Source organism: Mytilus californianus, unplaced genomic scaffold (genome assembly GCF_021869535.1).
Source record: "Mytilus californianus isolate M0D057914Y unplaced genomic scaffold, xbMytCali1.0.p SCAF_10, whole genome shotgun sequence".
NCBI lineage: Eukaryota > Metazoa > Mollusca > Bivalvia > Mytilida > Mytilidae > Mytilus > Mytilus californianus.
This window is the reverse complement of record NW_026262582.1, coordinates 29,034,992-29,062,386: the sequence shown is the minus strand read 5'-3', so window position 1 is coordinate 29,062,386 and position 27,395 is coordinate 29,034,992. Positions and strand designations below refer to the sequence as shown.

The 27,395-nt window shown below is 33.4% G+C and overlaps 3 long non-coding RNA genes across 3 annotated transcripts in view; 2 read left to right on the top strand and 1 right to left on the bottom strand.

Moving 5' to 3' along the window:
• Positions 1–27,395, top strand: part of LOC127717900 (uncharacterized) — a 221,339-nt gene that overhangs the window by 56,016 nt on the left and 137,928 nt on the right. The gene's annotated exons all lie outside the window — the stretch shown is intronic.
• On the bottom strand, positions 259–26,907 carry LOC127717898 (uncharacterized). Its single transcript, XR_007989464.1, has 4 exons — positions 26,844–26,907; positions 11,495–11,585; positions 6,709–6,792; positions 259–407 (listed from the first exon to the last, which is right to left on the bottom strand). It is a non-coding gene; the product is annotated as an uncharacterized LOC127717898 (long non-coding RNA).
• Positions 16,692–17,233, top strand: LOC127717899 (uncharacterized). The gene is made up of 2 exons (XR_007989465.1): positions 16,692–16,821; positions 17,149–17,233. It is a non-coding gene; the product is annotated as an uncharacterized LOC127717899 (long non-coding RNA).

The following is a 27,395-nucleotide window of genomic DNA, read 5'->3' as shown; positions in this document are numbered from 1 at the left end:
AACTGCAGTCTTCAACTTTTTATTTGATATTATGTTTATTTCATTTTTTCGTTGTCTTTCGGGGTTTTTTTCTCCATGGAATTGTACATTTCTCGTAGAATTATTATGTGTTTTGAATACCCCCTTTGTATTGTTCGCCTCTGTTTTCATAAAAAAAACTTATCTTAGATTCTATCTTCATGATCTTATTGAAAGGACAGTTATTCCATATTTGCTGGTTTGAAAGCAAGTTGCTACAAAATAATCTTAACTGGAGTATATAAAGAAAATCGGTCTGCCAGAAATAGCTGTTAAGAAAGTTTTTTTACAAATTGAATGCAATGTAAGTATTAAGATGAATTAGTTACCTTTCCATTCACACACGTAGTTGGTTCTTGCTTTCTTTGCAAGGTGGGTGCCACCAAAACCTGAAAATAAATATACTAATGACAACAGGAATAATCTACAATATTGGTCAGTACAACAGACCATCCGGACTAGCATTAAATGTGGTTGAGCTTAACCAATGTTATATGCTTTCGAACATTCTTCTTTATTATGTCATTAAAGTAAAAAAATAAGTATCAAATTAATTATGTCTCTTACTGAAAATGAACAACGGGCATCATAGAGTCTGAGCTACACGATGTCAATATTTACATTTATACAATTCATGTTTTCTGTCTATTTTCGTGTCTGGTGGACTATTACAGTGAGCAAGTTTTGAATAATAAGACCCTAATTGCACTGGTGTATACAAAAAGAAATGCTATTAATAACAATTTTATATAGACAAAAATAATACTAACTGTGTATTTAGAATAAACCACGCCCACTGACCATATATTTTTTTCTAAAAAAGCACGCCCAACGGCCTAATATTAAATATACACGGTTCCTACGTATTCGCTGTTAAGCTATGATATACTTGGAAGTTTATGGGAGGTAATATGAAATAGGTTATTTGTCACCGATTGCTTTTCGATAAATTGTGTTGGCTAAAGAGTACAGCTAATTTTTGTTTCCGTTTTCCATGGGCATTGTAATACAATGGATTTTGATCTGTGCCACCTTTCTAAACAGCCTTTTTGAAAACCGGCAGTAGGGTATGTATCATTAGATACACAGTGTGCTAGTGACCTAATACGATATATATGGAATTTACTGACCCAATATATATCGTATTAGGTCACACTGTGTAAAGAATTGACATTACCGACTATCTTAACATGTGGCATTTAGACTAGTGGCCAATCAAAGTGATCAAGTCTTCAATATAAAGAACTTACTTCCATTGGTCTATACAAAAACAAATGCCAACAATAACAACTTGTTGGCTTTTAATGTGTTTTCAGCATTTATTTCAATCGTTCATCATCAATTTCTTCATCTGTTGTCCGGGCTAAACATTTAAGATTTTTCCTCAACGCCGTGTTGTTTTTATAAAGGAACATAACACCACTGCTAACCGTGTATAAGAATAAACCACGCCTACTTATAACCCCATATTAAAAAAACACGGTCTCCACGCGGTCGCTTTTAACCAATGTTAACAAATGCATAGGAGGTAAGATTAATTTGTATATGTGTCTTGGTAATCGAGACAATTTTAAGCCTCTTGCTCAACGTTTGTAAATATTTCAGGCTATCAAAAATGTATGTATTTTATTCAAATGCAAGGGCTATTGTCAGTGATTGTGGCATTAACTTAGCTTTTTCTTAATAAATTTTTTTTTTATCTTTTTATATCCCATCTCCGATAGTAGAGTAACATTATGAGCTTTATCCGTCTGTCCGCAAGTCCGTGTGTCGTATATCAGGTTAAAAATGTTGTTTAAGGTAGACTTTAGTTTTTGTTTAATTTACATTCTGGTCACATCAAGTTACAACTTTCTGTAAATGTTCACTCTGACATAAATAAAATAAAATAAATAAATGTGACCTCTGTGTTCAATAACACGGTATTTTCTCACTTTCCAGTTTGTTCAGATTCTTTTAATCATATGCATTTGCTATGCAAATTAATGTTTTTCATTGGATAATTTAACAGTTTTACCTATTTATAATATTTTATGATAAATTGGAGTTCAAACTTGTGTATCGTTACTTTTGTTGACTAATATACAAACCGAATCAAAATTGGTATTACCAGTAAAAGATGGGCGAAAGATACCAAAGGGACATTCAAACTAATAAGTCGAAAACAAAGTGACAATGTAATGGCAAAAAAAGAAAAGGACCAAAAGAGAAACAACAGTTTACAAAACTCAACATAGAAAACTAAAGACTGAGAAACACATACCATACCAAAAACCGAGGGGAGTAAGACATTACATGTACATGTACATAATCTTAAAAATTGGTATTTACGGGCAGAAAGATTTAAAGCAATTGATGAAATACTAAACCAAGATTTCGAAATCAGATGACAATTTGATGTAAGGACTTTCTGGATGGAAATCTTATATTGTGACACTCATTTTATTACAGGTTTATGCTTTATGCTCTCGATATCATTTTTTCACTCCACAATTCACAGGTAAAACAAGCATTACACAAACGATCTCCCTGTAACAAATGGATTTAATTTCCACTACTAGATGTATCGTTTTTGTTCTCTCGTGCTTTACAATTTCTAATGAAAAGGGGTAAATATTTTAGGTGTGGAAAATCACACATGTGCCAAAACAACCCTGTTTTGCGTCCTCTATTGTATTTAGTATTTAAAATTTGCTATCATTCACATGATTGGTTTAGCTGTACGTATTGCGGTTTTACAGAAACTTGTTTGAAATCTTTTATGTTTTAGACAGATTTCTATTCAATCTGAATTAATTCCAAATTATATAGTAGAGAAATTTGGTATGAGTGCCAATGAGACAACTCTCCATCCAAGTCAAAATTTATAAAAGTAAACCATTATAGGTCACAGTAATGTCTTCAACACGGAGCCTTGGCTCACACCGAACAGTAAGCTATAAATAGCCCCAAAAATTACTAAATTACTAGTGTAAAACCATTCAAATGGGAAAACCAACGGTCTAATCTATATAAAAAACGAGAAACGAGAAACACTTAGGAACCACATCAACAAACGACAACTACTGAACATCAGATTCCTGACTTAGGACAGTTGCAAACAAATGCAGCGGGTTTAAACGTTTTAATGGTACCAAACCTTCACCCTTTTTCTGAAACAATAGTGTAACATCACAACATAGAAAGACACACTATGAAATATCAAATGAAATAGCTTAACTCAATCAAAGGACATATTAACACCAGTGAACAAACACTGAACAAATAAATTTGACCTATGATACAATGTAAATACAAAATAAATAAACTAAGGGAAGAATAATAAAAGTAACATGTTATATCGGTATGAAATGTTAAACAATTTAAGAAAATTAATATGCTCGCACAAAAATATCAGCCATTTGCAATTATTATTATATGTATTGTCGGGCTGTTCGTTATAGTTTTTTTATAAGAATTCTTCGACTCCTTTATAAATTGTTTATATATTCCGTTATTGTATTCCTTATTCAATGTTATGACTTTTGGCCTCATCTAATTTTCTCATTTCCCAATAAATAATCATGATTTTCAAAATGGCAAGAAAACTAAATATACCATTGCTTAAAAGATATTCACGTCCTAAAAAAAAACGCATTTATAATATCAATTCAACAGCCGTCAATCAAAATTCCCCTTCCAAATTTAGCACTTTTCACAATTGTGTCAAAAAGGCAATGCCGCTGCAGCCAGATTATTAAATAAAAATGCATGTGGATATCCACAAATATTCCCGTGCAACGCCATAAAATGACTATCATGCTCTATATTATCTTTTGATAATACAGTGAGGTCAACAGTGAACGGGTGATCTTTTTCGCTCTTTTTCCCGTGACAATTCTTGAAGAACTTAAATCCTCATTGATCTGGTTACTTGACAAAGCCGAAGTGTGGTATACAATAAGTAGGACAAACTGAACGGGACGACGAACACATGAACACCTATAGCGCTTCCGAAAACCTAAGATTTTCGAAAGTATAATTTGTAAACATTTATGAAAACACAATCACAATATTTAATTGATGAAATTCCAACCACTCGAAACGATCCAGAAACAACAAAGGCAATCATAAACAATTTGAAGGTTAACGTAAAATTATCGAACTGTCTTAGATTAAACGACTGCAATCAGAATATCCCTTGCTCTAAATGACAATATAATAGAACAAGGGATAATATCTTAAACGTCTTCTGTTGATAACATGAATATTATTGATAAAAGACAGCTTAAAATACATGTAGGTCTCATGGCAAACGTATCAATCGTAATCAACGAATTAAACATCGTATAAATTATACACTTGATGATCTCCTACGTATATTTAAAAACAATGGTGGGCATCAATTATAATGTAAACTTGGTCAAATACCAATTAGTAAATTACATGATATTTTCGAGGAGTGTGACACAATCTCGTTTTCACTTATAAATGTACGCGTATAATTATTGATTTTTGGCACCATAGGCTGTTCCCGCGTATCGACAAACCTGAAGATCATAAACGGCATGTTACTAAAAATTAAATATATTAACAGAGGTATTGATTTTATTAACTTATCTAGTATATTTAATGACTCAACCATTCAAAACTGTATACCTCCCTACACAGAACCACCTATTATTTCGTATACATACAAAAAAAAACCAGCAGAAGTTTGATTTTTAATTATACGTCAGTAACATCAGACGCCAGTGTGGAAAATAATACTCCTCTTATGTGAGAATTTGGATCGTCGAATTTTAGATATGATTCATATGGCCATGCTATTACGAGGGGAACTCAAAACTCTTCAAGACCGAGAGGTTAAAAACTTTTTGAAAAAAAAGCCAAAGTATCGTCCCTCGTCTAAAATAGATTAGAAACAGTGTCGTCATGTCACAAATGACGCTCTTTCGTCGTATTGTAATAGTTGGTGTAAACGGGAACAATCTGATTGTAGTTAAATAAATGTATGAATATTTTGGATATTGAATATCGCATTTTGAAAATAATTTAGAAATAAATAAAAGAGTAGTACATAATACGATTATTTCTAGAATAAGAATTAAACTGCAAGTATTCACAATCTTTCGGGAAATGATAAACACAGGTACAGCATTCCTGCGTTTTGGCCAACTAACCCTAAACAGGTACGTCTCAACACCTTGATGCAATAAGCCAAACACGGCACAGTGGCAAATGTATCATACATATTCTTTGTCAGAGAGATGGATACACTTCCGTGAAAAAAAAACACGAGAACTTTGGTCAAGTAAAATTATGTGCCTCATTGACAGCAGATTTAATAAAAATGATTGTTTTTGTAATTTCAATTTCACTGTGAAGAAGTTCGTAGCATGAAATTGTTTGTACGTTTCTTTTTATGTACATTAATTTTGTTGTATTTCTATTGTCCTCATTTATTTTCAACTATGGAGAAATATTAAGTTATTATTACAACCTTGGTTATAATCTTTACATAGAACATATTTAACGAAAATACAAACATATTGCGACAAATAATTTTCGAAGTAGTTTGCAACATTATGTTTTGTTTTTGTAAACTGACGAGACCTGAAACTCAAGGGATATATACAAATCTGAACTGATACAGTTTGTCCCATATTATTCATTGTATTTGCTAATTATGCCAATTATGTCTACATTTGCCACTGGACACATTTAAATATATGTTGACAATGTGATGGACATCTCTATTAGTTGCACGCAAATATAAGCCATTTTTCTTATGTCAATATTGAGCCCAATGGTTCTTCTATCTTAAGGTTCTAGGTGACATGTTGAGCTGCTGTAAAAATACAACAATGACCTTAAAACCTTACCCTGTTCATAAGGAATGAAAGTAAAATATATTACCTCCGCCTGGAGCATTAGAGTTTGATAAATGTATCGCTATATGCCTATGTGGTTTTAATTACCATCACTTTAATAACAGTTTGAAACCCTGTCGAAATTGTAATCACTGTAATAGGAACATTACAGAAACCACTTTACACTGTTTTTCTTTTTGTTAGTGCCATACTGATATTAAAATTATCATGTGCTCGCATATTTTAAGTTTGTCTTCATGTGAATTTGAATGTTATTGTTAAAGGCTGACCAAAATATGTAACCTAAATATTAATAGCTGGAGATGAATATGGACACATTTTACATTTCTTTTTTACTTATCCTTTTGAAATTAAAAAGTTTGCGGTTTATGGAGGATGTTCGTGTGTCTGTGTGTGTCTTACTATTGTGTTGTTATGAGACCAGTATAGGCTGCATGATTTGTTTGCTCGTTGAATGCATTTTTTGGCTGGAATTTAATTGCATTAAAACATTAACCGAACCTGCTATAGTTAATATGTGTCAATATCACAAAAAAGTATAGCAATTTTAATCTAAAATTATTCTTACTCTATGTTATAAGACGCAGAAAACCACGTGATAAATAAAAATGCATGATTTCTATAATTTTTCGTCACTTAAAATGTATTTAATATTGACGAAAATTATAGTATGTGGTTCTAAGAATACTTAGTTAAGACTTACACGACGTATTTTACAAAATTGATAGGTTGAAAATACCGGTCCCAATAGGTAATAAATGTCCAATACGGCCAATTCATATATGCCTATATAACTATTCATCTTCTGAAACCTTACCTGTTGGTGCTGTCTGAAGTCTTGACTATAAGTACCTTGCCTGAAGTAATTTTGGGAACTATGTGTATGCGCCATGTTGCGCCGCTGTAAAAATACACCGATCAATTAGTGAACCTTACTTAAAAAATGTAATTGAAATCACTTCTTTTTAATTGTCCTCTTTTAGGATGAGAGCTGAAAAAAATGTATCATACTAGGCTGCAATAAGAACTAAGGTGTTTGAATAACAACTCTTTAAAAATAATTCATTACCTAATCGAAATTATTATCGTTAAATGAACATACCAGATACCTCTTTACGCTTTTGATGTTTTTGTCCTTACTTTAATGATATTAGAATTATCCTCTGCCGCAAATTACAATGGCATATTTGTCCTCGTGTAAATTCAAATGTCTTTTTAAAAGCTGTCCATCCTACGTAACACAAATAGTATTATCTGGCTAATTCGAATAGTGTTCGTTAATGATCTGATTGGATGTGCGAGTACGTTGTGGCATGATACATATAATGTATTTGTATTTGAATTGTGTATATGTAACATATAACTTGTCCATCCCCCAAACATGTCCGCCGCGCCAAAACGTATTCATTTCGCTCAAAGGTGTCCTTTCAAACACCTATTGACCAAGCATGTCCAATAATTGTCTTCGCTTCACCGTATCTGTTGTTTACCTTTCCAGAACGTGTCCAATAATTTAGATCCGACGAAACGTATCCACTTTAAGACGCCAAGCGTTTCAAAACTATTTCCTTTGGGAAGTCGGTAACGGCTACGACAACTTCAATAATGTTGTACACGATTGAAGACGTCGGGTTTTTGTTTGGGTTACAAGATAAAAAAGATCAAAACTGCTATCCCAGGACATCAATGAAGAAGTATGTTGGTCACAATTCCAGCAGAATAAAGTGGATACTGAGCTGAAAGCGGAAAATTCAAAAACGGGACCTTGTGCGGAGAGCGTCAGAGGGGTCAAAGCAAGGATGACAATAACCAAATATTTGTATGTTTTTATAGGGAATCCAGACATATTAAGTGAATATCTTGTTTGTCACAGTTGCAAATATTTCATGCATATTCAAGAAAAACGTATATATTAAAAGTTTGAAAAATAGTGTTCATTAGGCATAAGTTTACTGTATTTCAGTACTGTGTAAATAGTACAACATGTGAAATGTAACATCTGTAATCAAATGTATTTATATCATTTTTTCTTCTTAATTTTTTGTACAATTTAAATACTTTTTATTGAGAGAATACATGTGTGATAATATAATATAGTCCGGGGTTGCTTACCTACCTTCACTATCCATTAGGGTATCTCGCCGCCGGCAACCTGTAGAAATTGTTTCACATATTTCAAATAATACTGTGCTTTAACAGTTCTTCATAGTACATGCATGTATTAAATTTTCGATTTTCCAATATGTTGCCCTCGATTAACATGGAAGGACATTAATTGCCGGAATGCGCATCCGGTGCAGTAGAAGGTAATGGTATTGTTAATAAGTCGGGTGACAATTAGGCGTAGATGAAAGGGCGTGTATTGGCGTCCTACCCCCACTAGATATGTTTGAACGTATAATGACGTTATATGGACATGTTCGGGGAATCGCACACGTTTCAGGAAACCGACACATTTCAGTGTGTTCCATTTATATTTGTTGTTGAGGAGAACCCCTTTAAGGCTTTATGATGTAAATAATCCTCGCTAAATAAACATTTAATTAAATTGAGAATATAGGTTGTGTAATGAAATCACTTTCGCAGCAGGAACTACTTTTCTTTTAACATTCGGTGTTTTATCCATTTTTAGCGCAGTTTATGTTGCACAAATTTGTACATGTATATATATATGTGTTGTGGTCTTGTGTTTATCTTTTAATCTCCTTGAACTTCTAAAGCATGATTTTTTCTACGACTTCTGAATGCAAGTAAAGGAGTAGATCCAGTAAGACCCCTTTTTGGCCCCAAAATATAGCAGTTTTACAAAATTGTTAAAATGTAAACTTTTAGCTATTTATTGCAAAGTAGAATACTTCTGCTACATAAATATGGGCAGTTTTAGACAATACAATGCATATATATCGGGTACTAGCATCATTAAGTCATGCTAAATTACTGAAATCTTCACAATTTTAGCATTTGAGTTACATTTTAGACGGCTTCCGTCTTAAATGGAAGTGGCCGCATTTGTGTTCATTCTTAATATTTAAATGCAAGTTGTATTTGATGATAATACATAACATATATAAAGGTTGAGAGTGAACACGGATGCGGCCACTTTCATTTTTGACAAAAATCATCTGAAAAGTGACATATTTATGGCATATTTGATAGATTTTTCATATTAAAGCTTGAATCTAAGCGTCTTTAGTGATAAAATCAGTTCAAATCTGTCACAAAAACTAATTGAATCGACTGAAGTAGACACTTAAGTGTTTAAAAAGTGATCAAAATCTTTCATCAGATGAACCTGGAATTTGAGTCCAAAATCGGCCTTTACCGGACCTACTCCTTTTGTTCGTATATCGTCAGCAGAGTCGTATAAATTTTGTTTGAAAATATACACTATAATACTCAAATTGTTTTGCAAGAATTAGCAATCATATATAGATAGTTATATTAAAATTGCTATTTTTCATTGTATTGAAACAAAAATTGTCATACAAGGAACGCCACAGCTGGCTTACAAATGTATGTGGTACTCTGGCATTACGTTATGTGATTTTATTATTACTTGATGAATTGAAAAATGGTCACGTGATCATACCTCACCAAGTAATGCGATAACCACATCAACGAATTACAAAACTACATCAAATACTGGAATAAACACATCATGTAATTTATAATTGTTAAAAATTGAAAACATTGTTATATAATTCTAAAGCCATATACAGAATTGACAATTCATCGTTACAAAATACCAAAACCACATCATGTTAAGAAATAACTGCATTGCGTTATCCCACATACCACCAAGTAATATCAAAACCGCATTGCCTAATGATACTACCACATAAGATAATAATGAAATCGTATTAAGTAATGACAAAACTATATCAAGTAATTACGAAACCATATCATGTAATATCAAAAATCTTATTGAGTAATATCGAAACATCATTAAGAAATGTCAAAACCATAGTATGTAAAGACAAAATATCATAAAATGATAATAAAACCACATAACCTAATGTCGAAGTATCTAATAGAGCTTTTTTACATTTTGACGAAAGGTACGAACGAACGTAAAGGGAGTATATATTACATTCCCGCGATAACACTGAGAGTCTATGTTTACGTTGCTTATGACAACCACGATTACACATATTTGCGGGTGAATTTTCAAGCATGCTTCTTTTTAATGTTTAAACCATTAACATTTTAATGAAATTCTTGCAGTATGATGCTCTAAACTAATATATTCAGTCAATGCTAGATGCATGCCTGATTTAATCAGATAATATTAAACGTCGTCAATTGGTTTAAAATCCTTTATTAGTTGTAGACCAATCAGTGATTTAGCATTCACAAAACACCAGCAAATTTGTAAAATATAGTGTCAATTCCATTTGGAACAACTAACACACACACGCAGCTGAGACAGTAACCGACCAATAAATAGATGAGCATCTACATCAATGCAAACAGAGTTCAATATGACTATGAGCTATATATAGTCTACACTGTATAACAAACTTTAAATGGTCCAGAACAAAAACAGACATCAAACAACAAGTTATACTGAAATAAAACGGAAAATTCAGGTGTTGCAGAAGATGAAACCGTATCTGTCTCTGGCTTAGTTGTGCATATAATAGACCAATGTCAGAATATGAGGCTAGGAATTTGTCTGCCGAGTAAAAAACACATCAGATGCACCCAACTCCTGAATCCGCCCGTGATCCCTTATTATAGGACAAATAATAATAAATCTGGTTTCGTACATTTACATGTATTACACATTTGAACATCTTGATGAATATGCGAGCCCCGTTAAATATTTGGGGTCTCATTTTTAATAAATTTTACTATTTTTGGAGGGTTTCAAAATTAAAAATTTCGAATTTTCAAAGTAATTTCTGTATTCTTTCTTATTGGCGATGGGAATTTATTTTCCACTGGTATTTTTTTAGGTTAGATCATGCAAAGAAGTTATTTTTGCATTATCTTTTTTTTTTTTTTTGAGGGGGGGGGGGGGGGGGGGGGGTGGATATTTGAGCACAATTTGTTTAGGGGTATTTTTTTCTTCTGACGAGTCAATGTTAAGCAAATTTCGTTGAGTTGTGTCTTTCACCACAGTTTTTTTTTCATCGTACGTCACAAAGTTCCAATGTCACATAAAAATTCAAGTTTGACATATGCTGTTGCATGCAGTGTTATGGTCCTAGATGGGCAAACATTGAGGCGAAACGCTATCTAAGTCTCATGACAACCTTGATTAATATTACATAAAAAGAATTCAAAAGTCAAAATAAAGGATCCCTCAAACGGGTCTTACGTATGATTCGTCAAGCGTGCGTATCTTTCGTCAAATTGTAAGAAAGCTAGACTAATAAGACAGCCGCAGCGTTCCATAGTCATATATTTTGGTATTTTACGTCTGGAATTGTTTGTAAGTTGCAGAAATTGTTGAGTATGATTTACTTTTAAACTTGAGGACATCTCGTGTTATATATGATATATCCGGTAATGTGTTCATGTCCTTCAACATCTTATCATACATGTCTTTGCTGTGCCCACTCATAAATTCATTATAGATTTTAATTAAGATGATCTACCTTTCTTCAAAAACTTCGCCTGTTATGTCTGTATGATGGCAAGTCTGCTTCAATCTACACTTGCTAAGCAACAAATATCAATGATAGCTTTCTGAAAATAATATTTAGGACATTTTAAAAGTATTCTTTAGTATCCTGTATGCTTTTTAAAGGTATATTTTTGTTTTCATTTTTTCGGTCATGCAATTGTGTTTGACTGATTAAGTGATCGATAGATGAAGGTTAGTACTTCCATTTTTAAAAGGGTATTTTGATAGGGATTTCAAAAAGGTAACAAATTGTATTGGAAATGTTCTTTCATTCGTAAATAAAGTTTGTCATGCCCAAGTTTAGTAATGCAAGAGATAAATATTGGCGTTGAAATGAAACATTTTGCAGAATCAATAAAATCGAGAAAAGAAATAATATTGAATACAAATTAAAGGAGAACATATTAAAAGGAAAAAAATTGCTTCATATATTTTTCGTCAACAAATCGAACAAAGCATGTCATTGAAGAAATTACAAAGCAAGACCAGGTGCGTGAATGTGGTACGAGTCTCAAGTTTTAAAAAAAAATGTCATGAAAAGGAATTTTGCACAATCGGGGAAATGCAGACAGGACAAGTTCCTAGAAGTATTTAGATCTTACACCACAACGAAATGTCTCTGTTGAACTGTCAAACATACACATTGTTTCAGTCTTCTTCATAACACTGCGGGAATAAATTTTAGTGAGAGGCAAATCCCTATTCAAGAATTCCGTACACTGTAAACATGCCAAGCATAGCGTATCAATTGAGATGTGTTAGTGCGCTACATTTGGCAGATGGTTTGGTACTAGTACTTCCGAAAGCAATTGTTATTTGACAATAGGAAAAATGAAATCGTAACGTTTGTCGTAGATATTTGTTAAAGTTCGTCCATTAGACTATTATTCCTAGAACAAGATCTTATTATGAAGCATATGTTCTAGTTTTTATTTTAAGTTGAATAATGTCGATGATTAAGTAAGATACTAGTACATAGATTACAGTAAATACCAAGTGTTGTTGTTAGGCAGTCAACAAAGTTGTTTCATAAAAATATATTCTTTGAGGGTTTGTTGTCTGCTGGGACAACAAATGGCAATAACACCTTTTGCTATTATAGAATACCCATGCAACCACGCATCTCATATTGACTAATAGGACCCATTCACTTTTTTAGTGTTTCAGAAGTTAGAGCTTGTGATTGTCATCATAAGGTGCATTACTTTAATATAATCAAACATAAACATAATTCATACATATATACAAATTTTGTACGTCCGAAGCGCTTTTCTGTACTTACCCTCAAGGACACTCCGACCTTAAGATTTGCATACAAGGGATGTACAAATTCTTAGAAACATTATGAACGATGTAACTAATGTAGAAGTAAAAATAATAGCCAAATTCGGCTACGGTCAATTTTGACCGAGATAGTTGGAATCTACTTCTAAGTAACTTAATTTATTAACGAACATTTTTGAAAAGATTGTTTTTATTCATGTCAGTACCAGAGCACTTACTGATACGTTCGGGAACTAACAGTTCACCAGCAGAGCCGACGTGCTTTTCTGGATTTGCCTTCATCCGGAATATGTTTGTGGTAAAACAAGATTGAGTGTCGATATATTCAAGGGTTTATAGTTCCTATTAGTGCAATCCGAACCTGTACTACATTACCCATGGACTGTTGAAATGTGGGCGACGGCGAGAGGCATTTCAATGCTGTTCTAATTTTTTATATCAAATATTCTGATTTGCATTTAAATAAAGAAAAGAAACTATATGTGTTGCACTGATAAAGACAAACGAGCTTCTGGACACTTTATATTGGTAAACCACGCATTCGAATAAACCTGGATTCGCCAAGATAGTTAAGTACTTTTATATCAAAAGTTAAATGCGGATTCATTATCAAATGTCACAGTACATGTACGTGTGCACCTTTAAGCTTACAAATATGTATTTTTTAATTCCCCATTTTATCCCCTTTTATTTCCGAATTTTTCGAGCTTGAAGATGGATTAATTGGTTAGCTTTAACATGAATATTATGAGTATGTATTTACTGAACGATTTGATCATCAACGACGGCCATTTTGAAAATTCAAAAGTCAAAAGCTACATTTATGTAAGGTGTTTAACATTTTTGTAAAGTTTTATGAAGTTTTGAGCATTTTGATATTTTTGCCTTGTTTCCATGGTAACGGCAGCCATTTTGGAAATTCCAAAGTAAAATGCCACATCTAGATTTGCCAGTCAACCGTTCTGTAAAGTTTCATACATTTTTTAAAGAATTTTAAAAATTTTGATATTTTTGATCAGTTTCCATGGCAACATTGTAGATCTGAGGATTCCCAAAATCATCCAAAACTTGTATTTAGAGGACAGCTACAATGTGTAAAAATTTGATGATCCAATGTTCAGGCATACTCAAATTATCCACTAAAAACTAAAATCTCATTTTTTCACTCTTTTACTGTTACCATGGTAACAGTGGCCATCTTGGAAGTGCCAATTCTCAGTGCACTTCTGACAATGGTGGTTAACATTATTGTATAGTTCCATTACAATTGGTCCATACGATTCCGAGAATGGACAAAATGTGTAGAATAATAATAAAAATAAAAATGAAAAAAAGAATCGTACAATAACAATATGTCACCCCAACTCCGTTGAGGGTGCCATAATAATGAAATCAGCCTTTTTGGTATCTCCATGTCGATGTCAGTGCAAGAGATGTAAACTGTATTGGTGTATAGCTAATAAAGCTAGCGCTTTAGCCCGCTTTAATTCAGATTGTCAATATTCTTTAAGTATTGATACTAGAACACTACCGCGACATCGCGGTTCCGTGACTGAATTAAAGTAACTACGCCTTATTTTCAGCCTGGATTTTTAGTATTCGTATTGTCATCTGATAAAGTCATGCTGATTATAAGGTGCACTGTTTTAGTCTTCTTTCAAAATCTTTCTGTTTGAACCCGTCCTGGTTTTCTTAATGCAACCGGAAACTACATGTGACAATGATTGAATTTAGTAGTGTCAATTCCTGTATAATGACGCAGTTCAGGTGTGATTATGACCCGTGACTGGTGCGCCTGACAGAGGCGGAACGTACAGATTAGGTAATAGGTAACAGGTGACATATACTATTGGTATCGGTATCGGATTCGACCCGGAACTTGTTAATTGTTGCTAATATTAATTAATTAGGTGGAAAACAAAAGGTCCTGGAATGGTGTAATTTTTAATTAACACCATTGTCCTATATTAGTTATATATAAAGTTGAATTCTTGAATTCGTCGTTTTTACGTCATGTCGGCTAACAAATTGGACCTCGTTATGTTAGTAGTATAGATAGACATGAAGAAAAAGAATTAAATGATTGTTGTGTGCGAAACATTCAGAAAAAAAGAATTTAAAATATTCTCGTATTACATAAATTATATTCAACCTCACTGTCTCTTAGGTATAATATAATACATTTCTGGTATAATTAAACTTGTAGTATTGGCCACTGAACTCAAAATTACCACAGTCACTACTTTTATAGAGGTGTCCGTTCAATTAAAATTACTGAAATAGGGTGGATTACAAATAAATTTGCATTGATACATTACTAAATATAAGAGCGTTTACAACGAAGAAGCAGCTTCTTTTTATAATTATGAACTTCGAAAAGATATGGCACATAGAACATTGTAATCTGTCATCCTAAAGGTTCGTTCTAACAGGGGGGTTGATTTTGGTTTGAGGCGGTGAAAAGAAGCATAGTGATCGGCATTTTGAATATCGTGTTATCTGCATGTAAAACCATCCTTTAATAAATGTTTAATACGGAATGTGTAGGCGATAATTAAATTGTCAGACAAACTTTTGTACCCATCGAATAGGTCCCGTTTCCTCTTTCAAGTATCACTTTAAATGGTCAACCTTTCATCTCTGTTGGCCCATAAAACATACTAAATGATTGAATAATTGTTAATTGCTGGACTTAATTTAGACCTGCATGCTATGTGATATCGACAATAATTATTTTTCAATTGAAAATTAATATTTACATCGCATATAGTCATACGACTCCAGGGTCCGGTTTTGTCATAATAGTAAAAGATGACAAAGGAGCAGACAATATGCTTCTATATTTGCCAATAAATGTGTGGTGTCAAAATATTTCTTTTTTAAATTATCCACTTTATTTGAACTTTGGTGGATAGTTGTCTCATTTGCAATCATACCTCATCTCCTTACTTTTATATTTATATGATCATAGATTATTAATATTTGTTTTCATAGATACAAGTGTGTGTAGTTTGTTAAACAATTGATATATAACTACAGATGATTAAAACACGTTATGCGGAATGGGTTTTGCTCATGGTTGAAGGCCGTAGTTGTGTTCTATAATTGCTTAAATTCGCTTCGTTTTCCCTTTTGGAGAGTTGTCTCATTGGCAATCATACAACATCTCCTCATTTTATACAAATGACAATCAAGCAGCATGACACGGTTTGATACAACATGCAAAATTATAAAAGTTCGAAAAGCTGAAAAAAAAACATTATTTACATACGGAATGATCCTTTATTTTTTTTTTTTTAAATATCATTTATGAAATAACATGTATCAAATTTATGATTCATGTAAACCCTACCGACACTTTTTTTCTTCAAGACTTCTTCTATGTGTGCTTTTGGTGTCATGACTAATATTTCTTTTATAAAGTGTTCATTTAGTTATTATAATAATATTTACATATTAGATTTAATTGAAGTATAATCACTGAAAGGAAATAAAGACAATATAAAAGTGTAGACATTAATCAGAAGTTTGTCTTCCGTTTAAATTAAAGATTCGCTATTAATAACTACAAAATTGAAGACATTTTCAGTGTACATCCATGATTAATAATTTAAATACTCAAAAATTATAATTCATTAAATGCATCCTTTAAAACAGGCGGAAGATACCACGAGGACATTCAAAACTCATAAGTCGAAAACAAAAACAAAAAGTAAAAACGTTGTATCAATACATTCTTAGGAAATGTTTTATAATAATAAAAACTGTTGTAAAATGTAACAAATATTACAATTGATGGATGCGTATAATTCCCATAGAAGTACGAAAGATTGTTTTTTTTTTTTTTATAGTATATAGAATAAACTAAGTGAAGATGAATGTTCTGTCTCCGGAATTCCGGAATTAATGTTCCATATTTGACTCTATTTTTTGTAACATCACATCACTTCCTACTTTGTTTTGAAAACATTGTGACAATAATTTCATGTTCTTTCCTCACTGTCTCGTAACGTGGTAAGTTTTTTATATTGATAATATTGTCAAACATATTTTATTCTACCCCCGTTAATGTTTTTTATTTGATATTCCTATTGTAAAGATAATTTTTGAGATACGAGTTGTGTATGAAACTCCCGGTTAAATTTTAAATCTATGGAACGCCATTCGTGACATTTATGTATTCGTCACTACTTGTAGTATGTATGGCACGCCATTTGGGACATTTTTGATTAATATTTTATTTTTGTCATTTTCATTGTATTTTTGAGCAGAGAAACATTTTATGAATGCTTTTATGATGTTTTGATCATATTGTAAAGGTTGTTTATTTTTTCTTTTCAGTTTTTACCTTATACTAGAATGATGCACTACGCACCCATTTGATGTCTTTTCGGTGCCTTATATGAATAAAGTTGTGCAATTAAAATTCGTGTTGGTCATCTGGTTGTTTATCCTAGAAACAGCACAGTAAAAAGACGAGACAATGGATTCACAACATGGGAATGGTGATAACACGGATCCAAGAAAACGCACTCTCACGGAACGTGGACTTGACCTTTATAGAGCTAACGTGAATACTCATTCAAAGAAGATTGAACTCGTACAAACTGAAGTAGAACTTTGCCTTGAGAGATTCTCTACGACAAAACAAGAAGACACCAACACATTGATAGAATTAAAGAAAACTTTAAATTTGTGTTACTGTAAATACAGTCTTTATTCAGATGATTATATGAAATTTCTTAAGAACACTAAGACAGAGGAAAGTCTCCAAGTGTATGAGGAGCACAAAATCGAGGATTCGAAGTACAAAAACATTTTAGAACGAGCACTTCAACAAATAAAAGTGTCAGACAAGGACGAAAAAGCATCTAAATTACCACATAGATCCCAAGCACAGTCTAGAACTTCTTCAAACTCAAGCTCTGTAGCAATCAGAAAGCGTGCAAAGGCAGAAGCAGCCCAGGCTAAGCTTGAATTCGCCATGAAAGAGGCAGATTTACAGAAACTGAAGGCACACATAGAAGAACAAGAAAAAGTTTCAAATGCAAAGACATTTACTAAAAAGGCTGAGTTGGAAGCTGAATTAGAATTGCTCAATTATAAGAAGGAAGCGGCTGCCGCTTCTGCAGAGGCAGATGCGCTTGAATATGACCAAAATGTTTGCGGTAGTAAAAAATCTGATCTTCTTCTATCAAAACCTGTTTATGAACGAACTAATCAATATGTAGAACAGCAGCTACTTCAAGTAAAAGATGTAAAATTACCGCCAGACGATAATATTGTACCATGTGATCCATTTGCAAATCAGACATCAGGCGATGCAGTCCATGAACATTCACTTATGCCAACACCAAAACCGTCTCGCCCAAAATATGATGTGCCAAGTGTAAGTGCCGGTTGTAATGATAACGATATAAATATACAAGTTCAAGAACATGCATTGAATCCTAATGCACCTCAATTTCAACCTGACATACGCACACATCAGAACGCACCTCAAATTCAACCTGACATAAGCACACATCAGAACGCACCTCAATTTCATCCTGATATAAGCACACATCAGAATATTGCTACAGATCTCACACGATTCCTTCTAAAGAAAGATTTGCTATTATCAAGATTAACAACTTACAGTGATAGACCTGAAATGTATGCTGTATGGAAGGCTAGTTTCAAAAACATATAAAGTGAACTTTCTGTTACAGCGATGGAAGAGTTAGATCTTATGGTGAAATGGTTAGGTCCTGAATCTACACGGCATGCAAACAGTATTAGAGCATCAAATATTCATGATCCAACAAAAGGATTACAACGTTTATGGGAACGCTTAGATGAACGTTACGGTTCTCCAGAGTCAGTTGAAGCGTCATTAATGGCCAAATTAAACAATTTCCCGAAATTAACACAGAAAGACAACAAAAAGCTATATGAGTTAGTAGACATTCTTTCTGAAATAGAATCCATTAAGGAAGATGTCAAATATAATTCACTGTTAGCGTACTTTGACTCCTCGTCCGGAGTTCTCCCTATACTGAATAAACTTCCGTACAACATACAAGAAAAATGGACAAATAGAGCATCTCAGTATAAAAGAGAAAAACAAGTAACCTTTCCACCATTTACATTTTTTGTGAAGTTTATTCGAGAATTGAGCCAGATAAGAAACGACCCCAGTTTCGCGTATGATCAGACAAACCAACCTAAAAAAGCATACACAGCTGCCAAACCACCAGCATATAAGACAGCTATTTCAGTTCACAAAACGGATGTTTCTAGTGACCTTGATTTACAAAAACAATGTTTGTTACATAAAACCGGACATTCGTTAAACCAGTGTAAAGCATTCAAAGCAAAACCTTTCCAAGTACGTAAAAAGTTTATCAATGATCATAAAATTTGTTACGGTTGTTGTGAATCGACAAAACATGTGAAACGAACATGTACTAACGCAATTAGATGTAGCGAATGTGGCAGTGACCGCCATCCTGGAGCATTACATATTAATCGCTCTATCGACTCGATAGATCAGAATAATAATAAATCAAGTTCGCCTGTCCACGGCGGGGAGGAAAAAATAGATATTCAAAATGACAATGTTGCAACTAAGTGCACAGAAATTTGTGGGACATCATTCCATGGAAGGTCATGCGCAAAAATCTTGCCAGTGAGAGTTTTTAGACCTGGACAACATGGACGATATGATAACTTGAAACTTTACATCATATTAGACGACCAGAGTAATCGCTCATTGGCATCACCATTATTTTTCGACACATTTGGAGTGCATGGTACATTGGAAGAATATATGTTATCTTCATGCTCAGGTCGTGTGAAAATGTCAGGACGTAGAGCCAGTGGCTTTGTAGTTGAGTCATTAGATGGACAGGTTCAGTTGGAATTACCAACGTTAATAGAATGTAGTGATCTACCGCATAACAGAGAGGAAATACCCACACCGGATATTGCTATCAGACATAACCATTTGAAAGAAATGGCAGATCACTTGTCTCCACTGGACCCAGATTGTTAAATTATGCTTCTCATTGGAAGAGACATGACAGAAGCACATCAGGTTTTAGAACAAATTGTTGGACCTCGAAATGCCCCGTTATCACTAAAACTTCCTCTAGGCTGGGTAGTTATAGGAAACATGTGCTTAGGCGGAATACATGCTCCTGATGATGTTACTGCATATCTGACACATCTTGCACCAGATGGTCGAGCTTCGATCCTTCAACCTTGTCCTTACAATTATGACGTTCATGAGTGTTTTGGCTGCGGTAGTGTTAACTTTGGAGTCTCTCAAAAGAAAGACGATACAATTACAAGTGCAATTTTCGAACGCACTGTACAAGACGACAAACCTGGATTATCTATAGAAGATAGACAATTTTTGACATTAATGCAAACTAATCTCCAGAAGGACAAAGATGGTAACTGGTGTTCACCTTTACCTTTCCGCACTCCGAGACGACGTCTTCCAAACAACAGAGCAATGGTTTTACATCGTGCTAAGTCATTGGAGAAAAGTTTTCATAGAGATACAGTAAAATAAGAACACATATTTACATTTATGCAGAAACTTTTTGACTGTAAACACGCAGAGTTGGCTCCTCCTCTAAAGAATAATGAAGAATGTTGGTACCTACCTGTGTTCGGGGTCTACCATCACAAAAAACCAGACAAAGTAAGATGTGTGTTTGACTCCTCTGCGAGTTATGACAATGTTTCTCTAAACAGTGTGATGCTCAGGGGACCTGATCTTACAAATAATTTGGTTGGCGTTCTCGTACGGTTTCGAAAAGAAATAGTTGGTATTATGGCAGACATTCAACAGATGTTTTATTCATTCTCTGTAATCGAGGAACATAGGAATTATTTGCGATTTCTGTGGTATGAGGACAACAACATCAAGAAAAAATTAACAGAGTATCGCATGAGAGTACATGCATTTGGTAACAGTCCCTCTCCGGCTATTGCGACATATGCACTCCAGAAAACAGCAGAGATTGCTCAGCAAACTTACGGAAAGGATGTTCAGGAATTTGTCTGCCGAAATTTCTATGAGGATGATGCCCTCACATCAGTCTGCAATGAGAGTGAAGCAATTGACTTGTTAAATAGAACTACAGAAGCTCTCAAGACATTTGGAAACTTGCGTCTACATAAGTTATCATCAAACAGCAGCGTAGTAAGGGCTGCGCTAAATCCTAATGATCTTGCTGAAAATTTGGAGAAGCGAAATCTGGATACGGACGATTTGCCATTACAAAGAACACTTGGTCTGTATTGGGACTTGCAGTCGGACACCTTTACTTTCAGAGTTTTGGACAGTGAAAAAGTGTTTACACGTAGGGGCGTCCTTTCAACGATCAATAGTATTTTTGATCCCCTTGGTTTTATTTCGCCAGTGACTATTCAGGGTAAAATTGTACTCCGGAAGCTCATGACTGAATCAGTGAATTGGGATGAGCCGCTATCAGAAGAGAATCGACAAGAATGGGAAACATGGCGAACTTCTTTGACACACCTTGAAAATGTGAAGATCGGTAGAATGTTTACGCCAATTTCAATTCGAGATGCTTCAAAAGTTGAATTGCATACATTTTCAGATGCATCTGAGAAAGCGATTGCAGCAGTGTCATATTTAAAAGTTTTTCACCATGACGGATCCTCCCATCTAGGTTTTGTGTTAGGAAAAACGACGTTAGCGCCGATGAGTGGAAATACTATACCTAGATTGGAGTTATGCGCCGCTGTTATGGCAGTTGAAATAGCAGAATTCGTAACTGACAATTTAGACTGAAAGATTGACACCGTTAAGTTCTACAGTGACAGTAGAGTTGTATTAGGTTACGTAACAAACCAAACGAGAAGATTTTATACGTATGTGGCTAATCGAGTACAGCGTATACGAAAGAGCTCCTCTCCGGAGCAATGGAATTTTGTACCGACACAACTAAATCCAGCTGATCAAGGTACAAGGAGTATTGCGGCAGATAAAGTAAACAGTAGTCTGTGGATTCTCGGTCCCGAAGAATTCATCTCTAAATGTGAACATCAAGCAGCATGTTCAGAAACTTTATATCCGTTGATTGAGCCTACTGATGACAAGGAATTGCGTCCATTGCAGCGGGTTAATGTTTTAAAAACATCTGTTGATTTTCAAACGGCTCTTGGATCGGAGCGCTTTGAGAGATTTTCAGAGTGGATAAGATTAGTAGAATCTATATCATTCTTAAAAAAAGTTGCCAAGTATCGTACGGCAGCAGTGACTGGGGACACAAGGTCTAAGTCTGTTGAAACTTATAAAGAAGCTGAATTATTTATTATTAGAGTGGTTCAAAATGAATTTTACCAAACAGAAATTGATAACATTAGACAACATTTGCGTCTTCCCAAGAATAGTACTCTTGTGTCATTAAATCCATTTCTTGATTCACGTGGTGTTCTGTGTGTCGGCGGAAGATTGAACAAGGCAAATATTGAACTGCATGAGAAAAACCCTATCATTATCCCGGGTAAGCATTACATTGCCAAGTTACTCATACGGCATTTTCATGAAACTGTTTGTCACTAGGGACGCCATTTTACCGAAGGAGCCATCAGAAAGGCAGGTTTTTGGATAACCGGAGTGAAGCGTTTAATACAGTCATTCATTCATTCTTGCGTTAAATGTAGAAAATTGAGAGGTGTAGTTGAATTTCAGAAGATGTCTGATCTACCATCCGATCGACTTGAACCTGGTCCACCTTTTTCTAATGTTGGCATCGATGCCTTTGGTCCTTGGAATGTAGTGACTCGAAAAACCCGTGGAGCAGCGCACAGTCTAAGCGGTGGGCAATATTATTTACTTGTCTCACAACTCGTGCAGTACAGATCGAATTGGTAGTAGAGATGTCGTCCTCGGCATTCATAAATGCTCTTAGAAGATTTGTGGCGAATCGTGGGAAAGTGAAAGTGTTTAGATCAGATCGCGGAACAAACTTTGTTGGTTCAACAGAAAATTTGAAAATTGATACAGTCAACGTAGAAAATGGTCCAGTAAGAGACTTCATATATAAATCAGGCACAGTGTGGATTTTTAACCCTCCTCACTCCTCTCACATGGGAGGAGTGTGGGAGAGGATGATAGGAATTTTTCGCCGGATATTAGACTCTATGCTGTCATCAGTGAATGGAAAAAATCTTACGCATGATGTTCTTGTGACCTTTATGGCAGAAGTTTCTGCGATTATAAATAACAGACCTCTTGTTCCGATATCTTCAGACCCCGACTCACCGATTATTCTGTCTCCATCAACACTTCTTACACAGAAAACATGTGATACTGACACAATTTATACGCTAGATGACTTTAATTTGAAAGATCTATATAAAGCGGAATGGAGAAGAGTTCAAATGTTATCTAATATGTTTTGGGTTAGATGGCGAGAAGAATATATTCAGACACTTCAGACTAGGCGGAAATGGCAGGAAAATAGACCTAATATTCGAACAGGTGATGTCGTTCTGTTAAGAGACAAAGCTGTGTGTAGAAATCAGTGGCCACATGGATTAGTGGAAGAATCTTTAATCAGTTCTGATGGTATTATCCGCAAAGTGTGTGCGCATAATCAGAGAAGGAAAACCGGTTGTATATACCCGTCCAGTCACAGAACTTGTACTATTAGTCTCAGAGTAAAACACTTGTTATTGACTTATGTTAATTGATTGATAGTCATGACAAAAATGAACAATTGGGTATTTTTGATGACCTTTGATATTGTAATGTATATATGTTATTTTTTGAAAAGCATAAGTTCAGTTATATAATGATATTTGGTATCGGTAGTCCAAGTTGAAGTTTTTGAATAAATGTACAAGGTATATTTTTTATTCAACAGATGATTAGAAAATGTTGTGTTTGTTGTTTTTACAAAGAGTGATATCTGTGTATATCAGACGAGGAGTGTTCTGTCACCGGAATTCCGGAATTTATGTTCCATATTTGACTCTATTTTTTGTAACATCACATCACTTCCTGCTTTGTTTTGAAAACATTGTGACAATAATTTCATGTTCTTTCCTCACTGTCTCGTAACGTGGTAAGTTTTTTATATTGATAATATTGTCAAACATATTTTATTCTACCCCCGTTAATGTTTTTTATTTGATATTCCTATTGGAAAGATAATTTTTGAGATACGAGTTGTGTATGAAACTCCCGGTTAAATTTTAAATCTATGGAACGCCATTCGTGACATTTATGTATTCGTCACTACTTGTAGTATGTATGGCACGCCATTTGGGACATTTTTGATTAATATTTTATTTTTGTCATTTTCATTGTATTTTTGAGCAGAGAAACATTTTATGAATGCTTTTATGATGTTTTGATCATATTGTAAAGGTTGTTTATTTTTTCTTTTCAGTTTTTACCTTATACTAGAATGATGCACTACGCACCCATTGGATGTCTTTTCGGTGCATTATATGAATAAAGTTGTGCAATTAAAAATCTTGTTGGTTATCTGGTTGTTTATCCTAGAAACAGCACAATGAAAAAGGTGAAAATTCAAAAGTCATAAGGCTCACATAGCATAGTTTTAAATAACATTTTAATTTACATAGAAATGCTATCAATTATCAGCAAAAAGATTTTGGCAATTAAACCAGAAAAAGACAAGATAGTACAGCGATTCATATATACATACAAAAGCAGTGATAATGTATCAATTTGATGACAGAAAAATAGACGCAATTAAGATTTCATTCCAAATCCATAACTACAAAACATCTTCGGAAAATATTACTGCATCAGGAAAATTTAAGATAATAGCACTTTTCCTGTTTTATCAGAACTAATTGCACTTTTTATAGCAAGTAAAAAGATAAAATATTTATCTTTTGCGTCCGTGTAAATCAGATTACAGATAAATAACGTCGCTAAGGCACGTACCGCCTTCTCTAGCTTGATATATAATACTTTGAATATTTCTACAGGGACAAATTCATAAGAATTGAAATTCAACTTCAATAAATATTCCATGAGGTTCGAAATGGTCACGGTACGAAACGGTCAGGTTAAGAAATGGTTTTTGCCAGGGTACGAAATGGTTAGGGTACGAAATGACTATAATTCAGATATATACTCATGACAAGCGCTAAAAAAGTATTTAAAGGAAAACTTATTAATAGAAAAATATCTATTTTATAAAAATAAAAGAGTAGACTTAGTAGGGCGGAGAACTGTTGGAACCCCGGGACACCTTTATTGTTGTAGCAGAGTGATTTTTTATGCTTCATAAATTATGTAATTTGCACTTTGGAAATCATTGATTTATATTAAAAATCAACTTATCAAATTCTTATTTGAGTCTTAGTTTTTTATTTCACTCTTGCAAAGTATTGTTACTAAAGGATATTTATCCTTTAAGATTTGATTTAGTATATGATTTACGTATTGAGTAATGTTACTCATACATATTCATGGGGGTTGAAATTGAACTCTTGTTTTGATTGGTTCTTAGTTATTGGCGGTTAAGTTGAGTTTTTCCTTTGTGCTCTTTGTGTAGAATTTTACCTGGACATTGGTCAGTGAAAGACGTCCATTTATTTATCCAGATGTTATAACTCAGAAACCATATTTACAGACTGTATATTACTAGATTCAGCTTTATAGTTTTCTAGACATGACTAGTAAGTTGCACATTCTTCTTTATTAACATTTTGACACGAATTAATAGATTTGGTTAACTTTCCTATTTTCGAGTAAATACTCTTCAGATCGCATGTTTATAACACCGGAATGAAAGATTTGAATGAGCGTATTTTGGTAAAGAAGCTAGTTCATATTTTTATATATTTTTATAGAGTAATGTAATATTTGCCGCTGGTCATAGCGTAATTATATAATGTTAAGAGATATCGTAATAACAGTATTTTACGAATACTGCATGTAGAAAAATGGCGGCATGTATGATAAATTAGAGTATATTGTGAAAAGAATATTCGAGTTACATGTTCGCGTAATGCTATTTTTATATGGACGAATTGAATACAATTGTCATGTGTTTAGTATTTTATATAATTACTAAAAGTCCGTTCTTATTATTGTATTTTGGTTTTCAGGACTCTGATGTAGATTACTTGTTTATACTTTGTGCCAAGTTCCTAATTTACTGGAGAACTCACTCCACAAGTGGTAAACGCATAATTTGTAGTTTTTGTACTATTTTATACTATAGAAATAATAGTAAGTCATGGATTATTTCCTTTGACGATTTGCGCATTTTTAGCAAATCAGTTGTATAGAATTTATATGTCGATATTCAGACATAGTAAATACTTTTTGAATGTTGTAATATTTGTGAAGTTTAATTGTAAACTTTCATGTACTTGCGAGAAGTAATTTTAATATACATTTTATTCTATTTGGTTGTAAACAAGATGAAACTGATTACCGTTATATTTAAATGTCGGTCACAGAAACCGGTTTATTAAAGTACATGTGACATGTGATGTACATTTCACTACACAATTGAATGAATGAACATTCCATAGTAAATGTGTATCTACTGTTTAGAGTAACACTATTATATTAGAAATTGTTTAAACTGTATTAAAATTGTCTGTGATATAGTATGTGTATAATATATTCTATGTTACATGAAGTATCATTAATGTTTATAATTTTGTTATTTCAGAGTTTTTATTCTCTGGTAATAAAGCATCTGAACCTTAGAAAGTCTTCTTATTAATAATTTGTTTATACCGGAAGAGACCCCTTTCACATTGTCATAACAATAAAGATAAATAACAGACACCATATGTTGTATAAATAAAAAGTATGTACTTTCTATCCAGAAGCTTTTATCTTGCAATCATATTCTTCAATGTATCAAACTATTTTATAGCTGTGTTTATTTAATATGTTGTATACATTTTGCCTATATATCATATTATTCATAAAATGTGTATAACTTACTATTAAGTGCATGTGCAAATAAAAAGAAATTCATTATAAAAAAAAGAAGAAATATACTCACTGTTTAACCGTCCACCGTCGTATCCGAAGTCCCAAACACATATCTTTGATAAAAAAAAATACCAGACGAGTTAGAATATCTTTGAAATAAATGAATATTCATAAGAAATTATTTTTGTCTTCTCAAGATTCATCATAATATAATATAAATAGCTTGCGTTTATTCCAACAAAACAAATTAAAACTTACTGTTGGTCAACTGGATAATTCTAAATGGTAACAAAACGACATTCATTAAAATGCCCTGTGGATCAACAGTATTTTAATTGAATAAAGACTTTTATTACCTCGTTGTGATATTGTCAATAAAATATTAAAAGACAAGTTAACAATTGATGTTTAAACTTGATATCGGTTACACAATCTTTATCACATTATGAATGCTCCGAAACAGGTTTTTCAAAAAGAAGTTCCCATAGTTCAATTTTATTGATCTAAATTAAGCGATTTGTGGTTGAGGATATGGATGAGGGGTCAGTACAATTAAGTAATAAACATGATATATGGGATTTAATTTATTTACGTATATACATGTATAAACCCTATTTTATAA